This window comes from Heteronotia binoei, chromosome 21 (genome assembly GCF_032191835.1).
Source record: "Heteronotia binoei isolate CCM8104 ecotype False Entrance Well chromosome 21, APGP_CSIRO_Hbin_v1, whole genome shotgun sequence".
Lineage (NCBI taxonomy): Eukaryota > Metazoa > Chordata > Lepidosauria > Squamata > Gekkonidae > Heteronotia > Heteronotia binoei.
The window spans coordinates 23,285,552-23,308,299 of record NC_083243.1 but is presented as its reverse complement, the minus strand read 5'-3'; the positions used below and the strand labels follow the sequence as shown (position 1 = coordinate 23,308,299).

The following is a 22,748-nucleotide window of genomic DNA, read 5'->3' as shown; positions in this document are numbered from 1 at the left end:
GAAAGATAGGGGCACCTTCTTTTGGGGCTCGTAGAATTGGACCCCCTGGTCCAATCCTTTTGAAACTTGGGAGGTATTTTGGGGAGAGGTACTACATGCTATACTGAAAATTTGGCACCTCTACCTCAAAAAACAGCCCCCCCAGAGCCCCCGATACCCGCAGATCAATTCCCCATCATTCCCTATGGGAATTGTTCATGGAGGTGGGGCTTCCCCCGCCGTCCAGCTGGCTGGGGGAGGGGGGAAGCCTGTAAAACCGGGGGATCCCCCGCTGGGACCTGGGGATTGGGAAGCCTAATATAAGCCTGGACCCGGGGGGGGAGGGTTTGGGTCCTGGGCCTGATTAGTAGACTGCAGATACTTAGACAGGCCAGATCGGACTAGCAGATAGCTGATGTGTACATAGGCTTGTGTAAATGTGCATGTTTAGCAAAGGCTCATGGGGCATGCTTTTGAAAGAGCCACCATGACAATGAGAGGTGGTATAAAGCAGAACTGGGCTACCTGAAAGAAGAGAAGATCGGTTGGGAAGCGCTGAAGGTAGTGCTCTCTGAAAGGCAAAGCTTGTTTTGCAAGATTTACACCCAAAAAATTGTTTCAAAAACTTTGGAACCTTAAGAACATAAGAAGAACTAGGGTTGCCAGGTCTCCCAGACTACAAGTGGAGAATGGGGGTAGAGTTGCCAGTACGGTTGCCAGGTCTGTGCTGGAAGATGCCTGGAGATTTTGGGGGTGGACCCAGGAGAGGGGGGGGTTGGAGAGGGGAGGGGCCTCAGCATGATCCAATGCCAGAGTCATTCAAAGCAGCCATTTTTTCCAGGGGAGCTGATCTCTGCTAGTTGGAGATCAGTTGTAAAAGGGGGAGATTCCCATGCCTCACCTGGAGGCTGGTATCCCTAGCTGTCAGATCCAGGTTGGGAAACTCCTGGAGATTTGGGAACAGAGCCTGGGAAGGGGAAAGACCTCATTGGTGCACAATGTCATAGAGTCCACCCTCCAAAGCAGCCTTTTCCCCCAGGAGAATTGATCTCTGTAGTCTAGAGAAGAGCTGTAAGTCCTGGAGGCGAAGCCTTGAAAAACCATTGGTTGACTTTGGGCCAATCAGGCTCTCTCTGCCAAGCCTACCTCACTGAGTTCTTATGAAAGGAAAGGAGTACCATACGATCCACCTGGAGTTCCTTGGAGGAAAGGTGAAGTTAAAATAGGTGCTCAATAAACAGGAGTGTAGAACTTACCCAAGCTGAGCTGAGTTCACCACTTATCCATTGAAACCTGACTGTCAGCCAGAACCAGAAATTTATTGAACTCTGCCTGGTGTTCTGCCATATCTGACCAATGGGTGAAATGTATTTGGCTTTGGGTTGCCTGTATTTTCTGGATGGGAAAATACTTGGAGCTTTGGAGGGGACGGTCGGAGCCTGCGGTGGGTTCAACCTCCCAAGCGGCCTTTTTATCCAGGGGAACTGATCTCTGTGGTCTGGAGATCAACTGTAATAGCAGCAGATCCCCAGGCCTCACCTGGAGGCTGGCAATCCTAATTTTGGCTTGATGAGTTCCACCTTCTACTAGCTTTGCCGAACAGTAGTGCCTAAGATCCAAAGTTGAGACACAGTGCAGTATTGGGAGAGAAAATCACACTTCACTCAAATCTTATTGGATGATGATGACGATGACAGCAATGATGATCAAGGATGGAATTCTAGCAGGAACTCCTTTGCATATCAGGCCACACACCCCTGATGTAGCCAATTCTCCAAGAGCTTTTGGAGGATTGGTTACATCAGGGAGTTTGGCCTAATATGCAAAGGAGCTCCTGCTAGAATTCCACCCCTGATTATTATGATGATGGAGGAGGAGGAGGAGGAGAAGCAATGCTGCTTCTTTCAGTGGCAAGAACTATTTGGTACAAACAAACAAAAACCGACAACACGCAGCAAGGAAAGTGCCGATCGATCTCACCCACGTATGCATTTTTCTTTTCCTCCGCTCCTGTCACAATGTTGTCAAGCTCACGGAACAGAACACATGAACCAGCCAACAGTTGTCTTCAGATTGCCTGGTAACTATGGAAGTCCATAGAAAAATGACTACAACGCAGCTTATCACATTTATTTGAAAGGAAGACAACTCTGAATGTAAGACGACCCCTTCATAATGTTATACACACAAGAAAATTACTATGAAACATAATTGTACCTTGTATGCAATGTAAGACAATGTTCTCCTTTGTGGGGAGGGTGGCATACCTGTGTACCCTGCCCTGGATAGCCCAAGCTAGTCAGGTTTTGGAAGCTGAGTGAGGTCAGGCAGAATTTGAATGGGAGATCACTCAGGAAGGCCAGGGTTGCCACGAAGACCCAGTCAACGGCCAATAACCTCTGAATATCTTTTGCCTTGAAAACCCTATGGGGTTGCCATAAATCAGCTGTGACTTGATGCCAACATCCCACCCTGTGAAAACCTAGTCAGGGCTCTTTTTGTAGCAGGAACTCCTTTGCATATTAGGCCACACTCCTATGATGTGGCCAATCCTCCTGGAGCTTACAGTAGGCCCTGGAAGAGCTCTGTAAGCTCTTGGAGGATTGGCTACATCAGGGGTGTGTGGCCTAATATGCAAAGGAGTTCCTGCTATAAAAAAAGCCCTGAACTTAGTCATGCACTTGAGTAAATACTGTATGTACAAAGTACTTTGGAATTCAAATCATTCAGTTTTTCTGCCTATCGGCAGTTTTAAATTGTAATTTCAACTCTTGGCTTTTTGTGTGTTTTATGTATTTTTATGTTCCTGTCATCAGCTGCCTCGAGTTCCTTAAGGTATATGGAAGACTAATAAATGAATTAAATTAAAAAATAAAAATAAATGTACAAAGTAAGTGGGATCTGTAACCCTAAAGACATGTCCCTGGGGGTAAGCCCCACTGAATAATGCGAGACTTACTTCTAAGTAGACCTGTTCATCATTTTTTTGTAGCAGGGACTCCTTTGCATATTAGGCCACACACCCCCTGATGTAGCCAATCCTCCAGGAGCTTACAAGGCTCTTAGTACAGGGCCTACTGTAAACTCTTGGAGGATTGGTTACATCAACTGGGCATGGCCTAACATTCAAAGGAGTTCCTACTACAAAAAAAGCCCTGGACCTGCTTAGAGGAGAGCTGTGGCTCAGTGGTAGGATACCTGCTTGGTATGCAGAAGGTCCCAGGTAGGGTGGCCAGACCGTCCCGGTTGCCCGGGACAGTCCCGATTTCGGCAGCAAATTCCCGCCTCCCGGGCTGGCTATACGGGACCATTAGAGGTCCCAGTTTAGCCAACCAGAGAGCCGGTGGGCCACGCGCGCGGGCGGGGAAGGCGGCGAGTGAGGGAGGGAGCATGCCTGCGCGTGCGCAGGGCCCCTGCGCACACGCAGGGACACTCCCTCCCTCGCCGCCTGCGCGCGGGGCCCGGCGGCGGTGGTGGAGGCTGGGGAGGTGGCGGAGAGGCCGGCGCTGGTCGCTGGAGGGCCTCCAGCGACCAGCGACCAGCGCCGGCCTCTCCGCCGCCTTCCCGGCCTCCGCCACCGCCATCGGGCCCTGCGCGGGGGCCTCCTCTGCAGGCGGAGGCCGGGGAGGCGGCGGAGAGGCCGGCGCTGGTCGCTGGAGGCCCTCCAGCGACCAGCGCCGGCCTCTCCGCCACCTCCCCAGCCTCCACCACCGCCGCCGGGCCCCCGCGCGCAGGCCTCTCCGCCACCTTCCTGGCCTCCGCAACCGCGCCGGGGCCTCCATTGGAGGAAGGAAGGCCGCCAGCCCGCCACCCACCCTGGAAGAAGGTAAGCAGGCAGGCTGGGAGGGAGGGGGCCGAAAGCGGGGGGGGCGGCTGGCGGGAGGGAGCGGCCTTCCTTCCTTCCCTCCCTCCTTTCTTCCTCCCTTCCCTCCTTCCTTCCTTCCTCCCTTCCCTCCCTCCCTCCTTCCTTTCTTCCTCCCTTCCCTCCCTCCTTCCTCCTTTCCCTCCCTCCCTCCCTCCTTCCTTTCTTCCTCCCTTCCCTCCCTCCTTCAAAGAGACTGCTGCAAAAAAAAAAAAACCCTCGCTATTTTTCCAATCTGAAACGGTTCTTTTGTTCTCTTTGGCTGCATGTATACTCCCAATCAGGGCCTTTTTTGTTGTAGAAAAAGCCCAGCAGGAACTCATTTACATATTAGGCCATACACCCCGATACAAAGCTAGCCAGAACTGCATTCCTGCTCAAAAAAACAAAGCCCTACTCCCAATCCAAATCTGGCCCTGCGCTCCACAAAAATGAGCTCCCTTGCAGCTGACATGTGACTGAGTCAAAAGGCCCGTTCGCAAGTTACAGTGGATGTGCGTACAATGTGTTTACAGCACAACCTTGAGTGTGCTGAGCGCTGAGTAACTCTCATGTTCCATTTAATGCATGCACAGTTCAGTGTGTGATTGAAACCCTAAATTTCATTTGTAAAGTGAACATATGTTGGCTCCTTCTTCCAAACAGGTATACATATGTACTGGTAAGATGTACTTGTGTTCACTGTAACATCTGAACAGGACTAAGTCAGGTCAGGGGAACCTAGACACATGTTTATGATTTTTCACATGGCCTGTAGAATGTCCCCAAAGCTGAGCACAACTTTCATGAAGAAGGTCCCATCTTTCTCCTAAGTGGGAGTTAGGGGGGAAGTATTGTTTGTTCCTGCAGTCTCATTGGAAAACTTTGGACTTTTTCCATATGACTTTGGCCCATATTGGAATCCTGTACCCCATCTCTTCCCTGGAGTCAGGAGAAGGGTAGAGTCAGATGTCATGGACATATGAAGCCGCCTTATACTGAATCAGACCCTTGGTCAGTATTGCCTTCTCAGACTGGCAGCGGCTCTCCAGGGTCTCACGCTGAGGATTTTCACATCTATTTGCCTGGACCCTTTTTTGGAGATGCCAGGGATTGAACCTGGGACCTTCTGCTTACCAAGCAGATGCTCTACCACTGAGCCACCGTCCCTCCCCATGTCATGAATTCCAGTTGTCTTCCAAAGCCAGGGAAAATGTGGCGAGCTATTCTAGCTAGCCTGTGACCTGAATGGCCCAGGCTATCCCAGTCCTGTCAGATCTAAGAAGCTAAGCAGGGTCGGCTCTGGTTAGTACTTGGATGGTCACAAAGGAAGTCTTGGGTTGCTGAGAAGCTCTGCTGGATCAAGCCAATGGCCCATCCAGTCCAACCCTCTGTCACAGTGGCCAAAAAAACAGGTGCCATCAGGAGGTCTACCAGTGGGGCCAGGGCACTAGAAGCCCTCCCACTGTTGCCCACCCCCCCAGAGCACCAAGAATACAGAGCATCATTTGCCCCAGACAGAGAGTTCCATTATACCATGTGGCTAATAGCCACTGATGGACCCCTGCCACATGTTTATCCAATCCCCTCTTAAAAGTTGCCTGTGGAGAAATGCCATTTTACTCTATGGTTATCTGGGAGTTGGCAGGAAGAGGCCATCAAACTGGAGTCAGGCTTCGGCCTAGTTTCTTACTCCTCCCCCCCCTTCCCTCCTGTCTGGAAGCAGCAATTCTGAGGAGGCCTCCTAGAGAGGCAGGAAGTCTTTCCGGCTGGTCTCCCAGAAGGCTGCAGGAGGGAAAACCAGTTCCTGGGCGGGAACTGGGTTTGATATTGGAGGTTTTTGGCATGAAGCCAGCAGTTTGAATTGGGCTTTGAGTTCAGTCAGTTGGATTGGTGAGTCAGTCTGTGCTGGATGGTATGGTCAGGGCAGATTATATATTAGGGAAAGAAGGAGCGTTTTTACCTAGTTTGATTTATTTCTTCTGTTCACTATTTTAAAATGCCCGTATATAGTTGTGTTTAATATTTGTCTTTTTAAAAGGTAGTCGCTCTGTACCACATAGTTTCCCCAACCACCTTAGACCACATTACAGCAAGAGGGGAGTCCAGGGAAGGGGGAAGGCATGCAGTTGGCAAGGGTGCCAATCCTCCAGGGGTCTCCCAAAGAAGGACTTTGGTCTGTGTCATAACCAGGTGCTAGGTTTGCAGAGGACCTTGAGGCCACGCCTCAGAACTGGCGAGGGGGATTGGGAGTCCTGTTCCTGTCAGGAACTCCTAAATTGAGCAGGTGGTGGCAGCGTGCCCTAGTGGCGGGAAGAAGATAAGCTCCCTTCAGGAGTTGGCAACTCAAAAGGGAGTTGGTGGGACTGGGTCTGAATGCAGAATTGGGCCAGTTCCGCCACACCGTCTATAAGAACATTAGAGGTTGCCTATGAGGTTGCCATAAATTGGCTGCAACTTAATACTTTCTGTCAGGGCTTTTTTTGTAGCAGGACCTCCTTTGCATATTAGGCTACACACTAGGGTTGCCAAATTCTTGGAGATTTGGGGGCAGTACCTGGGGAAGGCAGGTTTTGGGGAGAGGAGGGGAGGGAGGCAGCAGAGATATGATGCCCTGGAGTCTGCCCTTTGAAATTCCCATTCCCTTCAGGGGAACTGGTCTCTCTAGTTCAGAGACCATTTGTAATTCCAGAACTCCAGGCCCCACCTGGAGGTTGGTAACACTATGTATGAGCTGTATTCTGTCCCCCCCTCCCCCCCATGGCTTGCCTTTGGCTAAACAGGACTCCAAATGACACATATACATTTATTTTAAATGCTGTCAGCTTTTAATTATCTTCAGTATAACAATGTTGAGAGCCAGTTTGGTGTAGTGGTTAAGTGTGTAAACTCTTATCTGGGAGAACGAGTTTTGATTCCCCATTCCTCCATTTGCAGCTGCTGGAATGGCCTTGGGTCAGCCATAGCTCTCGTAGGAGTTGTCCTTGAAAGGGCAGCTTCTGTGAGAGCTCTCTCAGCCCCACCTACCTCACAGGGTGTCTGTTTTTTTTGGGGGGGGGGAATGTAAAGGAGATTGTGACCACTCTGAGACTCCCTCCCACTGCTGTATGCTGCTGTTTCCAAGAGTGGGGGGCAACAGTGGGAGGGCTTCTTGTCCTGGCCCCACTACTGGACCTCCTGATAGCCCCTAGTTTTTGGGCCACTGAGTTTTTGCGCCACCTTCATCACTTTCGGGGTGTGGATCCCCCATTGGGGTGGGCTCCCGACTCCCTCCGCCGGCTGTTTCTGATAGCCCTGCGCCCCCCTCTTTCATTTGATATGTGTCCCGTGCGGGTGCCACCCTCCTGCTGGGAGATGCCGCAAAATGAGCCCTCTTGAGGCTTATGGCGGCAGGGCTCGGGGGAAGCGAGCTAGACTGCTGTTCTTTTGAGGGGTTATAGAGTGTTTCGAGCCCGTCCCTGTGGCATCGGTCCCATCGTTGTGGGACCCAGGGAGCCGGCGTGGCAGCCCACCGAAACAGCCTGTCACTAATAACACAGGTCGAGATGCAGGACAGGAACCCGGAAGTGACCGACAGGCTGCTTCAGCGGGCCACCGCACCGGCCCCCTGGGTCCCACAACAATGGGACCCCCCCCCCCCCCAAGGTGTCCCTGGCTGGCCTTCAGACATTATGGCCACCCTAGCAAAACCCAAAAAAGAGTTATAGTGTTTTAAAGGCAGTCTGTGTGTGTGTGTGTGTGTGTTTGTGTGAAATCCTTTTCTGTTTGCCATTGGAAGTTGTGGAAAGTACTTCTGAGCATCTTTTAATAGAGGCATGTGAGAGTCCTCAGATCTGGGGTGGCAGGGTGGCATCAGGAAATACTTCTTAGTTTTAGGAAAGGAGAATCTAGGTTGTTTTTGCAATAGTTATTCGAGGGTGGAAGATAAAGTGAGTAAAAGTTTTACACTGCCCACAAATAACGTTCCTGAAATTACCAATAATATTAGTACTGCGATCAATGACTAGGAGTTGTTGCATTCATAGGATGTAATAGAATGCAGGCAGAATGAATTACTACAGAAACTCTGAATGTGCCAGTATTCTCTTAAATATTATGATCAAGTTTCACTGTCTTGATTCTGCACTTGCCCCGTGCATGCATAGAGACCATGTGATCACATTTAAAGGATTGTGCATTATTATTATAGTGAATAATAATCCTACAGTGGAAATCTGTTGCTCATTCTAACCAGTGTATGTGCTGCAGTATCTTAATTCTTGCTCCCAGAGTTGTGGTTAACCAAGAGAAGACTATGCAACTGTGGGAAGTTATGTGTAAGGTTTGGCAGTTGGTATAATTGGATACTATGTAACTAGAAGTACAGAATGCATGTGCTCCTTGTTGTTGAGCAGATTGTACTCGACGCCTTATTGGTTAAGGAGTATGACATGTATGAGGAAATAAAAGGAGGTGCTGGAGAGGCTGAGGGATCATTCATTCCCTGTGCAGCTGTACTCGAGCACGCTTTGCAATCTTTAAATCTGTCTCCTGTCTACCTTTCTTTTTCACACCATTATATTGTTGGGGCTGGACTCCGACATGCAACTTTATTCAGTTTTCTTTCTTTTTTGAGAGAGCAAGCAAGGCCCTTCTTTGCATCAGATTGCATGTCAGCAGCATTTTTGAAATTATTAACTTAAAGGGTCTATGGTGTGATTCCAAGAATAGTTAAGCAAGCACGTTGTGAGAAAATACAGTCAGTTTATGGCATAGTTGACAGTGTGTCTATTTTTAAATAGAAGAATAAACTTTTAACTAAATTGAAATGGTCTGAGTATCAAAATCTTCTAAATTTTGTTTCTTAAAATGAGGTTTCAGGTTATGAGCTCTTCTGCCAGTAGGTAGAAATGTCTTTTTAGGTTTTGGCTAAGCAGGATTGGCATTTGGAAGACCACCAAGGACAACTGTGCACATTACACCCAAGAGGCCAGCCTAGAATAGTGTTGGAGAGTGAAATCTATATGATCTGTGGTTTACTTTAAAGTTCTCTGGTGCCTGTATATTGGGAATATCTATCAAAGCTGCTGTGGTCCCCTACCTGTTGGATTCTATAATCATCTGAAAGCAAAGCAAAAACCCCGAAGAGACTAGTGCTGAGAAATCCATATTATACCCACCCCTTGAGTTTAGTAGCCGTGAGGTAAAAATCAAAAGGAAGAACTGAGACTGAAGAGGGGTTGGGGTCACCATAAGCCGCTTATAGAAACGATCCAGTTGGACCGCGAGGCGGGCTGTTATAGCCTCAGATCTTTATCACGTTACCATAGAAATTGAGTAATTCCTAGAGCACCTTGACATCACCTCTCAGTACTCAGCTCATGTGATGTTACTTCCAGAGTCCCTTCAAACCCTCCCCCCCCCAACAAAACAAAACAAAACACGTTTGCTGGTTACCAGCAATTACGCTTCCCAACCCCTCCACCCTGGCGGGGGACCCCCGAATTTGCAGCTTCCTCCCCCGCTCTCCAAAAATCCGGAAGCGAGGGGGGGGGAGAACATGCGTGTAGGCATCATGTAGTTGTAGAGCTCCTGATCCGTTTGTAAAATGTGTGCCTTTAAGGCTGCGCAGTAAACAGGAAGGGCTTCATTGGAAAGGGTCAGTAATAGTTTCCATGGAGAACGGCCCCTCCCTTTCTTTTGCTTTCATTTTCACAGCAAATAGAGTTCTGCAGGGAAAAGATCTAGTAAGTATTTGTGTGTGAGAGAGAGGGAGGGGGCAGGGGATTCACTGGTTTGGAGCCCCCCCCCTTTAGAAAGGTTGGGGGGGAGGAAAATGTCTACTGGGCACTCTGTTATTCCCTATGGAGAACGATTCCCATAGGGAATAATGAGGAATTGATCCACGGGTATTGCGGGCTCTGGAGGGGCTATGTTTTGAGGTAGAGGCACCAAAATTTTAGTATAGCATCTAGTGCCTCTCCCCAAAATACCCCCCAAGTTTCAAAACGATTGGACCAAGGGGTCCAATTCTATGAGCCCCAGAAGATGGTGCCCCTATCCTTAATTATTTCCTATGGAAGAAAGGCATTTAAAAATGAGCACTGAGGTCAGCAGGGAAGAACCTGCTGACCATCCCCGGGCCAAAAGAGGTAAAACTCCAAAGTACCCGCATTCGGGCCTTCTCTGTTATGGCTCCACAATTATGGAATCAACTTCCAGAAGAAATGTGGGCCCTGCGGGACTTTGAACAGTTCCGCAGGGCCTGCAAATAAAAGGTGATTGATTGATTGAAAAGGTGTGCTGTCCCTTTAAATGTGATGGCCAGAACTCCCTTGGAGTTCAATTATGCTTGTCACACCCTTGTTCCTGGCTCCACCCCCAATGTCTCCTGGCTCTGCCCCCAAAGTCCCCAGATTTTTCTTTAATTGGACTTGGCAACCCTACCAGCAATCCTGCCTCTAAGCTTTGAAGCAAAAATTCTACTTCATGAGCTACTGGCATTAAAGCTGAGAGCGAGCCATTTGGCTACTGCATAAATTGGTTTGCTCTACGGCCATCCTTCCTGAGCTAAGGCAAAATGGTGTGAGCCAGAGTCTTAAAAACTGTGAGCTAACTCACACTAACTCAGCTCAGCTGGCAGCCCTATCACCTTGGGCCTGCTAATGAGAGGGCTTCAAGCACAGAGTTCATCCTGAATACTTTAAGCTCATCATCAGCTGGCCAGCAAGGTGTGTGTGTGTGCGCACGTAAGGCTCAGAGCAGAGAACATTTCAGGTGTTGCCTAAGTGCTTACGTAAGTTCTGTTAAATTGCAACCAACTTATGGCAACCCTGGCAAAGGGCTTCCAAGACAAGTGTCGTGATCTTGGGCCTAGCAAGGCCTGCAGGGCCCAGGAAAGCCTGCTTAGGAGTTACTGGGAAAAGCCTACATCTCCCAGGATCTGGCCAAGGGAGGCCAGACTGAAGGCCACCCGGGATCGGGCTTTCTCTATTGCTGCTCCACTGCTGTGGAACCAACTCCCGTAGGAGGTACGGGCCCTACGGTGTTTAGATCAATTTCGTAGGGCCTGTAAGACCCACCTCTTCAAAATAGCCTTCAACTAATGACAATGCCAGGAAGTGCCATTGAAAATGCTTTTAGTTACTGAATTCTATTGAAGATCTAATGTTTATAGCACCATATTGTTAATTGTTAATTTTTAATATAATCTGTAATCTGTTTTTTAATTACGATTTTATAAGTATAATTGATGTATAATGTATTTTATGTTGTAAGCCGCCCTGAGCCTGCCTTGGCGGGGAGGGCGGGATAGAAATAAAAAGTTGTTGTTGTTGTTGTTGTTGTTGTTGTTATTATTATTATTATTATTATTATTATTATTATTATTATTATCCCCTCTGTCCCTCTGATTGGGTAGCGAGGGTTTTGGAGGGAAACAGGCCCAGAGAGGGGTGGGGCCTGGGAAGAGAATATATGAAGGCCAAGCCCAGGAAGTGGGTGTTCTTTTCCTAGGAGGCAGAGCTGAGGAAGAGCTGCTGCCAGGGAGAGACCCTCATCCTGTGAGGGAGGGTGAGTAGGCCCAGGTCTGACTGAGACAGTTAGGGACAGGAAGTTCAGACTAGGGTTGCCAATCCCCAGGTGGGGGCAGGGGATACCCCGGTTTGGAGGCCCTCCCCCGCTTCAGGGTCATCAGAAAGCGGTGGGGGGGGGAGGGAAATGTCAGCTGGAAACTATTATTCCCTATGGAGATTTATTCCCATAGAAAATCATGGAGAATTGATCCACGGGTATCTGGGGCTCAGGGGGGGGGCTGTTTTCTGGGGTAGAGCCACCACATTTTCAGTAAAGCATCTAGTGCCTCTCCCCAAAATACCCCCCAAGTTTCAAAAAGATTGGACCAGGAGGTCCAATTCTATGAGCCCCAAAAGAAGGTGCCTCTAACCTTCATTATTTCCTATGGAAGGAAGGAATTGAAAAGGTGTGCCGTCCCTTTAAATGTGATGGCCAGACAGTTATGCTTGCCACACCCTTGCTCCTGGCTCCACCCCCAAAGTCCCCAGATATTTCTTGAATTGGCAACCCTAGTTCAGACATATTAGGGCATTTGGTTATTTTTCCCTTGACCCTTTAACCATTTTATGCACCTTGTTTGTTTTATTGCACTGACCTTTTAAATAAACCTTCCCCCTCCCCCCCTGTTGTTCACTCTGCCTGGTCCTCAGGCCCATTTGTTGTCCTAAGCTAAAGGAGGCCTGAAGGGCTTGGGAGGGAACTCTGGGCCTTCTCAAGGGGAACCAGAGTGGTGGCAGCAATTGATAAGACCCCCCTGAGTCATGACAGCAAGTGAGAAGTCAAGGTGGTTTGCCATTAGGCTTGCCAGTCCCCAGGTCTGGGTGGGGGACCTTCCAGTTTTGCCGGCTCCTCTCTGCTGCCAGCCAGTTGGCCAGCAGGGGTAAGCCCCACTCCAACAGCCACCATGTGCCTTTAGATCTCAAGCAGAGTAAGAAGTTTGCAAGATGCTTCTGTTTTGAAAGGTGTCTGTGTGTGCCTTTAAATCTCAGCAAGACTGAAGCTGTAGGGGGAGCGGGGCGAGGAGGCAGAACCATGGGTGTGAGAGAAGAAGCAAGAGAGCCCAGTCTCTCTGTTCCTTTTACATTCCTTTCAGAAGCTGTTTGGGATAGTAAAGAGATAATTTGAAAAAAGGATAGTAATGAGTTAACTAAAACCTGATTATGGGATAGATGAAAACTCCACCCCCTAGACCTCTCTCTCCTTAATTTGGTTGAAATACAGCAGATTGTTACATCCAGCAACTCCGGTGAGTAAAATTATCTACACCATTGCCCCAGGGAGATCACAAAAGGATGGACATGCAAACTATTTATTTTTGCTGCTTTGTGTGTGTTTGTTGAGGAACAAAAAAAAGCTAAAAAAGAGGAGGAAGGTATGAAGACTGTATTTAGTGAAATTGCACTGCTGTATTGCTATTTATTTATTTATTTGGAATGAGAAAGTCTCCTGGCTCCATCCCTAAAGTCCCCAGATATTTCCTGAGCTGGATATGGCAGTCCTATTTGCCATTGTTTTCCTCTGCAGAGCCTACATTGGTGGTCTCCAAGAGGAAGGTTTGGCTTCCAAGATCTGATGATATTGGGCTATGCTATATCATGCTTATACCATGTTGCCTTCCGTCCTGGGGATTGCCTAGCAACCCAGAAATGGTTCCTTAGAATTCTAAGGGGGCTTTATTGCATTCCACTGGGTCCCATGCTCTTTAACTTGTTCATAAATTATTTAGAATTAGGAGTGAGCAGTGAAGTGGCCAAGTCTGCGGATGACACTAGATTGTTCAGGGTGGTGAGAACCAGAGAGGATTGTGAGGAACTCCAAAAGGATTTGTTGAGGCTGGGTGAGTGGGCGTCAACGTGGCAGATGAGGTTTTCTGTGGCCTCAGCAGGACCAGAACCAATGGGTTGAAATTAAATCAAAAGAGTTTCCGGCTCAACATTAGGAAGAACTTCCTGACCGTTACAGCAATTCCTCAGTGGAACAGGCTTGATCCTGGGTAGGTGGTGGGCTCTCCTTCCTTGGAGGTTTCTCAACAGAGGCTAAATGGCCATCTGACAGCAATGAAGATCCTGTGAATTTAGGGGGAGGTGTTTGTGAGTTTCCTGCATTGTGCAGGGGGTTGGACTAGATGAACCTGGAGGTCCCTTCCAACTCTATGATTCTAAGGGTCCTTCTGCCACGGTGAGTTGGGTCCCCCCCCCTTCATGGGTGCTGGGACAGTTCTCACCTAACACTTCTGGCCTTTTGAAGAGATGCCTGAGATAGTAAAGGGGTCACCGGTCCCTCTGGTGCTTCTGGTTTCCCACAGGAATTAGGCCCCACGACAGACGGAGCCAAAGGAATGAGAGGCTCAGCTTGTAACATCTCTAAGAAGGCAACAGAGTCTCTTAACTTCCCCCCAAAAACAAGGTGGCACATCTAAAATCCCTTGGCATGTGATACAGCAGAATAATATTACATCCGATCTACAAACCACAAGGAACTCTTTTGTCCTGATCGGCCAGGGCGATTCTCAGGTGTCCCCTGAGCGTATGTAGGTTTGTGATTTCGGGTGGTGTATTTCCAGTCTCCATTTTCCTTGTGACAGTGTCTGTGTCTCTCCTTTTCCCCAGAGAGAAGCCTCTCTTCAGAGTCAAGTGAACGAAGGCATCTTTCCACAGATGGAGGTGACTCCACAGAAGGAGCAGAAGATGGAAGAGCAGGATCCAGAAAGACCTGGGACTGGCAAGAGAGCAAGGAAAAGCCCCTTTCTCCTCCAAGCTGGGAGTGGTGTTGAATTCCGGGAAAGGGCTGGGCCAGAGAGCCTGGCTAAGGACACCGTGACCTCAGATGCGCACAGCCTACGCTTCCGGCAGTTCCGCTACCGTGAGGCCGATGGGCCTCGAGAGGTTTGCAGCCAGCTCCATGGACTTTGCAGCCAATGGCTGGAGCCGGAGAGGCACACCAAGAAGCAGATCGTGGACCTGGTGATCCTGGAGCAGTTCCTGACTCTCCTGCCCCAGGAAATGCAGGACTGGGTCAGAGGATGTGGGCCGGAGACCAGTTCCCAGGCGGTGGCCCTGGCCGAAGGTTTCCTCCTGAGTCAGGCAGAGGAGAAGAGGCAGGCAGGACAGGTGAGGGGGTTGCCTCCAATACGTCCAATTCAAGCAATGATACCTGGCCTTTTTCTAAAGGTTCCCTGCCAGATTTTCTTCTAGAGGATTCCTGATCGCTGCAAGTAACTCTCCAGGTCTCCTGATGGAAGGGTGCAGAGTCGGGGAGTGGGGCAGGATCCATTCCTTGGCCTCTTTTCCATCCAGTCTCTTACCTCCCCCCCTCCCTGGCTGCTTTTTCAGATGTGGGCCTCATCCAGGAAGAAAGAAGCTACGTTCCCTGAGGCGGAAGGAGCTTCCTTGGAGCAAGGGCAGAGGGCGCAGGCTGTGGAGCGTGTCCAAGATGCCCTCCCTTGTGGTAAGGGCCTTTTGTGCCTATATACCAGTGGTGGCCAACGGTAGCTCTCCAGAAGTTTTTTGCCTACAACTCCCATCAGCCCCAGCCATTGGCCATGCTTGCTGGGGCTGATGGGAGTTGTAGGCAAAAAAAACATCTGGAGAGCTACCATTGGCCACCCCTGCTATATACCATTGGGGCACCCCATGAATTTGTTGCCTAGAGAGTTCGGGGGTGGGGTGGGGGTGGGATTTAAATGTTTTCCCACACAGCCCAGAGTTAAAATATGGTCGTTCAGTTGCTAATACTCGTCATTAGGTGATATGGCTTTTATTGATATACTGACATTCACAAGGAAGACGGTTCTTGTGAAAACTAATCACGGTGGAGACTCACCCTGTCTTATACCTTTCTCCCCTCGCCGTTACCCGCTTGAATACGAAGGCGCAAGGAAGCCATCCCTCCCGCCAAAACCCGTTCCCATGCCCCTTTCGCAGGTGCACACATCAGCAGACACGCCTATGGCCTTGACTCTCTCTGAAACCAGGCAGAAGTAGGTTCTAGCGGTGACAAAGAGACAGTTGCTAGGCAAAAACAGAGGTAGAAGAAGAAGAAGAAGATATTGGATTTATATCCTGCCCTCCATTCCGAGGAGTCTCAGAGCGGATCACAATCTCCTTTACCTTCCTCCCCCACAACAGACACCCTGTGAGGTAGAAGAAGATATTGGATTTATATCCTGCCCTCCACGCTGTGGGGTCTCAGAGCGGCTCACAATCTCCTTTCCCTTCCTCCCCCACAACAGACACCCTGTTAGGTAGAAGAAGATACTGGATTTATATTCTGCCCTCCACTCTGAAGAGTCTCAGAGCGGCTCACAATCTCCTTTCCCTTCCTCCTCCACAACAGGCACCCTGTGAGGTGGGTGGGGCTGAGAGGGCTCCCACAGCAGCTGCCCTTTCAAGGACAGAGGCTCAGAGCAGCGTACAATCTCCTTTCCCTTCCTCCCCCACAACAGACACCTTTTGAGGTGGGTGGAGCTCAGAGGGCTCTCCCAGCAGCTGCCCGTTCAAGGCTAGAGTCTCAGAGCAGCCTACAATCTCCTTTCCCTTCCTCCCCCACAACAGACTCCCTGTGAGGTGGGTGGGGCTGACAGGGCTCTCCCAGCAGCTTCCCTTTCAAGGACAAGCTCTGTCAGATAGTTAGGAAGTGGGGCAGAAGAAGAAGAACTGCAGATTTATACCCCACCCTTCTCTCTGAATCAGACTCAGAGCGGCCTACAATCTCCTTTATCTCCTTCCCCTTCCTCCTCCACAACAGGCACCCTGTGAGGTGGGTGGGGCTGAGAGGGCTCTCACGGTAGCTGCCCGTTCAAGGACAGAGTCTCAGAGCAGCCTACAATCTCCTTTCCCTTCCTCCCCCACAACAGACACCCTGTGAGGTGGGTGGTGCTGAGAGGGCTCCCATAGCAGCTGTCCTTTCAGGGACAGAGGCTCAGAGCGGCCTACAATCTCCTTTCCCTTCCTCCCCCACAACAGACACCCTGTGAGGTGGGTGGGGCTGAGACAGCTCTCCCAGAAGCTGCCCTTTCAAGACAGACGCTCAATGTGGCCTATAATCTCCTTTATCTTCCTCTGCCAAAACAGACACCCTGTGAGGTGGGTGGGGCTGAGAGGGCTCTCACAGCAGCTGAGCTTTCAAGGACAACCTCTGCCAGAGCTATAGCTGACTCAAGGCCATTCCAGCAGGTGCAAATGTCCTTGAAATGTTCCAGATGTCGCATCTGGCTGAAAACATGTTTGTGAAGGCACACTCTGAAAACTCATTTGTATTAGCCAGTGTAGTGTATTGGTTAAGAGCGTGGGCTCTAATCTGGGAGACGTAGTCTGATTCCCCACTCCTCCACATGCAGCTGCTGAGTGACTTTGGGTCAGTCGAGTTCTCTCAGAGCTGTTCTCTCAAGACTGGTTTCTGTCAGAGCTCTCTCAGCCCCTCCTACCCCACAGGTGCCTGTTCTGGGGAGTGGAAGGGAATGAGATTGTAAGCCACTCTGAGACCCTGAGTGAAGGGCGGGGTATAAATCCAGTCTCTTCTTCTTCTGCCTTTGAGTCTCTAGATGCGCTCAAGTCACTTGTGGGCCAACGTAACAGTGATGTGTCGCGCAGCGTCATTTCCACCCCCTCCGAAATACATCAGCAGCCTTTGTAATGCTTGAGGCTTTCAGGTCCCAGAATTTAGTATAAAGTATTTTAAAATTTGAAAAGAGGCCAGTAGCACCTTTTAGACTAACAGATTTTATTGTAACGTCAGCTTTTGGGAAACACAGCTCTTTTCTTCATTAAAAACGCGGTGAGTGAACAGAGGGCCAGGTTTCACATCCCTGGGAAGGGGGGGCACGAAGCAAGGTACAAACAAGCCAATGGAATAGCAAGTCTCAGAAAACACTCCTCATTCCTCCTTTGTCTCAGGAACAGGCAGTGGAGAGATGCTGTTGAGCCGTCGTCTTTTCAGAGGGGTGGAAACGGCTGCTGCACCTCCAATCCAGGTAGGAGAGATGAGATGTGCAGAGGACAACCTGGGCCCCTCCTCCTTTCTCAGGGGAACTTTTGCTCCTTCAGTTTCTAGAAGGTTTCTGGGTAAGAGAGGGTCTGCATGCCATTCCCCCAAGCCTTACTTTCCAAACCTTCCCAGATACTCCCTTCCAGTGTGCAGTCTCTGCCTGGCCTGACCTCTGATGAGGAGGGAATCTGCTTTTTCTTCCAGGGTCCCTTTTCCTTTGAGGAGGTGTCCGTCCCTTTCACGGAGGCAGAGTGGGCCCTGCTGGATCCGGACCAAAGAGCTCTGTACAGGGAAGTCATGCTGGAGAACTATGGGAATTTGGCCTCTCTGGGTAAGGACCTTTTATAGGCGCGAAAGGTGTGAATTCCGCCATTGTGATGAGGCATGAATCAAAACACTGAACAGCAATATGCTGTTTTGATTCCCTGTCGCGTTACTTGCCCAGAGGCAACGGTGGCCGGTGGTGTAGTTGACACCCAAGCTAGAGAAGGGGTCCTGGACTGAGGTGAAGGTGGGATGAGAGGCCCTCAGAAAGTCTCCAGAAGGGGCCAGATCCTCATTTCTCTGTTGCCAGCCTTTTTAACATACGTTTTCCCTGGACGGTATTACGAACATTTGCTCTGACTGTGATCTGGAAATGATTATTACTGAATCCCCTTTTACTAGCTGGGATTCAGTAATAAGGCCCATTATGCGGAGAAATACAACGGGTGCTGGTGTCAAGCAGCAATATTTCTCAATAATCAAGCTTTTGTTATTGAATCAAAAGTTGCTTTATTGTATAAAATGGATAAAAGGAAGTCCTTCTTCACCCAAAGGGTGATTAACATGTGGAATTCACTGTCGCAGGAGGTGGTGGCGGCTACAAGCATAACCAGCTTCAGGAGGGGGTTGGATAAAAATATGGAGCAGAGGTCCATCAGCGGCTATTAGCCACAGTGTGTGTATATATATGTGTGTGTGTGTATATATATATATATAAAATTTTTGGCCACTGTGTGACACAGAGTGTTGGACTGGATGGGCCACTGACCTGATCCAACATGGCTTCTCTTATGTTCTTATGTGACACAGAGTGTTGGACTGGATGGACCACTGGCCTGATCCAACATGGCTTCTCTTATGTTCTTATGTGACACAGAGTGTTGGACTGGATGGGCCACTGACGTGATCCAACATGGCTTCTCTTATGTGACACAGAGTGTTGGACTGGATGGGCCATTGGCTGATCCAACATGGCTTCTCTTATGTTCTTATGTAACTCAGAGTGTTGGTCTGGATGGGCCATTGGCCTGATCCAACATGGCTTCTCTTATGTTCTTTTGTGACACAGAGTGTTGGACTGGATGATCTCCAACGGCACCTGGATCGGGGCGGTGTGGCGGTGCTGATGTTGCTGGACCTGTCGCCCGCGTTCGACACGGTCGACCATCGGCTACTGACCCGCCGCCTCGCCGATGTAAGGGTGAGGGGGTCTGCCCTACAATGGCTCTCCTCCTTCCTCGAGGATCGGGGACAAAGGGTGGCAATTGGGGGCGAGCGGTCCCAGAGGCGCACACTGGATTGTGGAGTGCCTCAGGGGGCAGTTCTCTCACCAATGCTATTTAATATCTATATGCGCCCCCTTGCCCAGATTGCCAGGAGACATGGACTTGGGTGCCATCAATATGCAGATGACACCCAACTCTACCTGCTGATGGACGTCCGGCCTGACTGCGTCCCAGAGAATTTAGACCGGGCCATGCAGGATATGGCAACTTGGTTGAGGAGGAGCGGGCTGAAATTGAATCCAGCGAAGACAGAAGTCCTTTGTCTGGGTCGGGGCGCTCGGGAAGGGGAAATACCTCTCCCGGTCTTCGACGGGTTAAGAGCCTGGGAGTTTTACTGGAGCCTTCAGTATCAATGGAGGCCCAGATTGCAGCCACTGCCAAGTCAGCCTTTTTCCATCTAAGGCGGGCAAAGCAGTTGGCTCCCTTCCTAGAGCGCCAAGATCTGGCAACGGTGCTTCATGCAACGGTCACCTCAAGACTGGATTACTGCAATGCCCTCTACATGGGGCTGCCTCTGTACCGAACCCGGAAGCTGCAGCTGGTGCAGAATGCAGCGGCTAGACTGTTGTTGGGGCTTCCTAAATGGGAGCACATACAGCCTGGACTGCGCAAACTGCACTGGCTGCCAGTTATATACCGGGTCCGTTACAAAGTGCTGGTCATTAGCTTTAAAGCCCTATATGGTCGAGGAGCTGCCTACCTTAGGGACCGTCTCTCCCCATATGAACCCCAGAGAGCACTGAGGTCAGCCGGGAAAAACTTGTTGACTTCCCCCGGACCGAGAGAGGTGAAGCTGCAAAGCACCCGTATCTGGGCCTTCTCCTCTATAGCCCCGAGCCTATGGAACCAACTTCCAGAGGAAATGCGGGCCCTGCGGGATCTTGAACAATTCCGCAGGGCCTGCAAGACCTTCCTCTTCCGACTGGCTTTTGCTGATGAAAAAGGAAATTGCTAATGAAAACCGCCATCATAAAAAACAAACATAGTATTAGCACTTTTATCAATTTAATTTAAATTAATTTTTAAAGACTTAACCAGAATTTTAATTGAAATGTTTATAATGTTTGAATGTGATTTTATTCATCTCTGTATAATTGAAACTTGAATGGTGCTGTTAGCCGCCCTGAGCCTGCTCCGGCGGGGAGGGCGGGATACAAATAAAACTTTGTTGTTGTTGTTGGATGGGCCATTGGCCTGATCCAACATGGCTTCTCTTATGTTCTTATGTGACACAGAGCGTTGGACTGGATGGGCCATTGGCCTGATCCAATATGGCTTCTCTTATGTTCTTTTGTGACACAGAGTGTTGGACTGGATGGGCCATTAGCCTGATCCAACATTGCTTCTCTTATGTTCTTATGTGACACAGAGTGTTGGACTGGATGTGCTATTGGCCTCATCCAACATGGCTTCTCTTATGTTCTTATGTAAAAACTCCATAGCTTTGTCAAGGACAAACCCTTGGAAGTAATGACGGATACAGATTCGAATCGTTACTTTATAGGAAAACTTCAAAAGGATAACATACAGGTGCAATTTGAGTCACGGGTTCAAAGGCTAGTATCTCTTTTATGACTAAAGAATGCAAGCTAATACAAACATCTCCCTTTTTCACATTTTCTCTGAGAGCAGATAGATCTGGCTGTGTGAATCTGGGAGAGAGGCACCTTCCACTGTTTCTGCAAGGCTAACCGAAACATTCTTTGGCCAGATGGCTCTATTATGCACCCTTTAGTTGTAAAGGTTGGGGAGGGCAGGCCAGAGTGGTGTTCTGCTCTGTATCTTGTGGACTTTCATGGCACATAAAATATGCATGCTTGACAGCTCGAAATCTGCTGTAAGGCAGTGTTGTGACCCGGGATGGGGGGATGGGGTGGTAAGGGAAAGGGAAAGATAGAGGGCGGCAAGGTATGTCGAGAAAGCAGCTGTTGGGAAGGGAGATGGACAAAGTGAGGAAATGTGGGGTAGATTATTCTTTTATTCTTGCTTGGATTCTGCCCTTCCCCTATTAGAACCGTCATTCTCCCTCTCTAAGAAAGAAACAGGGATGAAAAGAGAGCCTGTTGCGAGGAAAAATGTTATCTGGTGGTTCCCCTTGGAGTACTGCCTCACTTAAGTTCACCGGGCTGGACGGGATCTGGCTAGAGCCAAGTTTTGGTAGGAAGAGAAGGAGACACAAGCATGCTCTAATGTATTTGATTGAACCTTCAGCAAAATAACTGACCAGCTCAGAGCACACAACTTCAACGCAGCGTCCACTGCTTAACCGAAGTCAGAAAAGAGAATTCTCTTGACGGCCACACAACGGAACGTTGACAAAATTTATACCTTTTTTTGCAAAATAAAAACTTCCCTGTGGGAATCTCTTGAGCGCGCCGGTTGTCAGACCCTTCCCGATGATGGCACTATAAAACCTTAAACTTTGCCCATCGACTGGTTGTCAGCCAGACCAGAGCCCCTGGTCGTACAGGAGAGATGTGACACTAATCTCTAGACATTCAACCAGAGACAGAGCATAGAATTTAAGGAATGTAAGCTGGGGGGGGGGGGGGACAGCAGCCAGGCACTGCCTGTGTGGGAAAGACAGGAATAGCCATGTTGCAGTGGTTTCTGGGAAGCAACCTAAGTCTGCTTTTGCTAACGTTTATTCAGGATACCTTATAGATAAATGGCATGGGATGGAGAAAGTAGAGAAGTCCTTTTCTCCCTTTCTCATATTTCAAGAAATCGTGGGCATTCAATGAAATTGCTGAGCAGTCCGGTTAAAACGGATAAAAGGAAGTACTACTTCACCCAAAGGGTGATTAACATGTGGACTTCACTGCCACAGGAAGAGGTGGTGGCTACAAGTATAGCCATCTTCAAGAGGGGATTGCATAAAAATATGGAGCAGAGGTCCATCAGTGGCTACTAGCCACAGTATATGTGTGTGTGTGTGTGTGTGTGTGTGTGTATGTACACACAGACATATATTGGCCACTGTGTGACACAGTGTTGGACTGGATGGGCCATTGGCCTGATCCAAAATGCCTTCTCTTATGTTCTTATGGCCACGGCTTCCTTAGTCCAAAATTTTGCTACAGAGACTATGGTGGAGACAGATAGCTGGCTCATATCCAAGGAAAGGCTGGAGAGTTTCTCAAGAAGATCTCAGGAGAGCTTTTCCTTTCCAAGTGAGCTGGTAGAAACTGGGTTTCTTTCATGGTTATGTCAAGGCAACAAGCAAGGAATGCCCATGGGACGTTTCTGCTTCACTTTTAAGCAGCTCTTAGTTTGGTAGAATAATAAACCCCACTGGACAAGGTGGGAGGGACGCCTTCTGGGGCCTGGAATTTGGAAAGTCAGCAGCTCCTTCTGGGAAAGAGCTCAGCTGTGGCTCTTGAAAGGTATCCTTAAATCCGGAATGTTCTGGGGAAAGGTGGGTTGGTTAAGGTTAGTCAAGTGTGACGAGGCCAAGGGGCCGTCACACAGATGGCCCTTACCTACCCTCCCAGGTACTAATGCTTCTATTTTTTTTCCAGCAAAGGATGATCAGATGAATGAGGAGTGTGAGGAACTACAGCTGCGTTTGCCAGATGAAGTTATTAATAAAGACTCGAAAGGAAATGTAAGGAATCGAGGCAGACCCCAGAGAAAGAAGGACAGCCATTTTGTTGAGAAGAGAAATGGAAGAAGGCGTAATGTACTTTTCCCCAAGCGCAACAGAAAGGAGATGAGTCAGTCCATTAAGTATGGAAAGGACATCAGATATAGATCACAGATTCTAGTGAACCAAAGAATAGAAAAACGAGATAAATCTTTTGAAAGCTCGGAGTGTGGAAAGAAATTCAATCAGAATG

General features: G+C 49.2%; 1 protein-coding gene and 1 pseudogene across 1 annotated transcript in view; both read left to right on the top strand.

Moving 5' to 3' along the window:
• Nucleotides 1–22,748, top strand: part of LOC132590082 (heat shock 70 kDa protein-like) — a 283,440-nt gene that overhangs the window by 111,802 nt on the left and 148,890 nt on the right. The gene's annotated exons all lie outside the window — the stretch shown is intronic.
• The window catches only part of LOC132590081 (oocyte zinc finger protein XlCOF6-like), a 28,661-nt pseudogene that overhangs the window by 4,356 nt on the left and 1,557 nt on the right, over nucleotides 1–22,748 (top strand).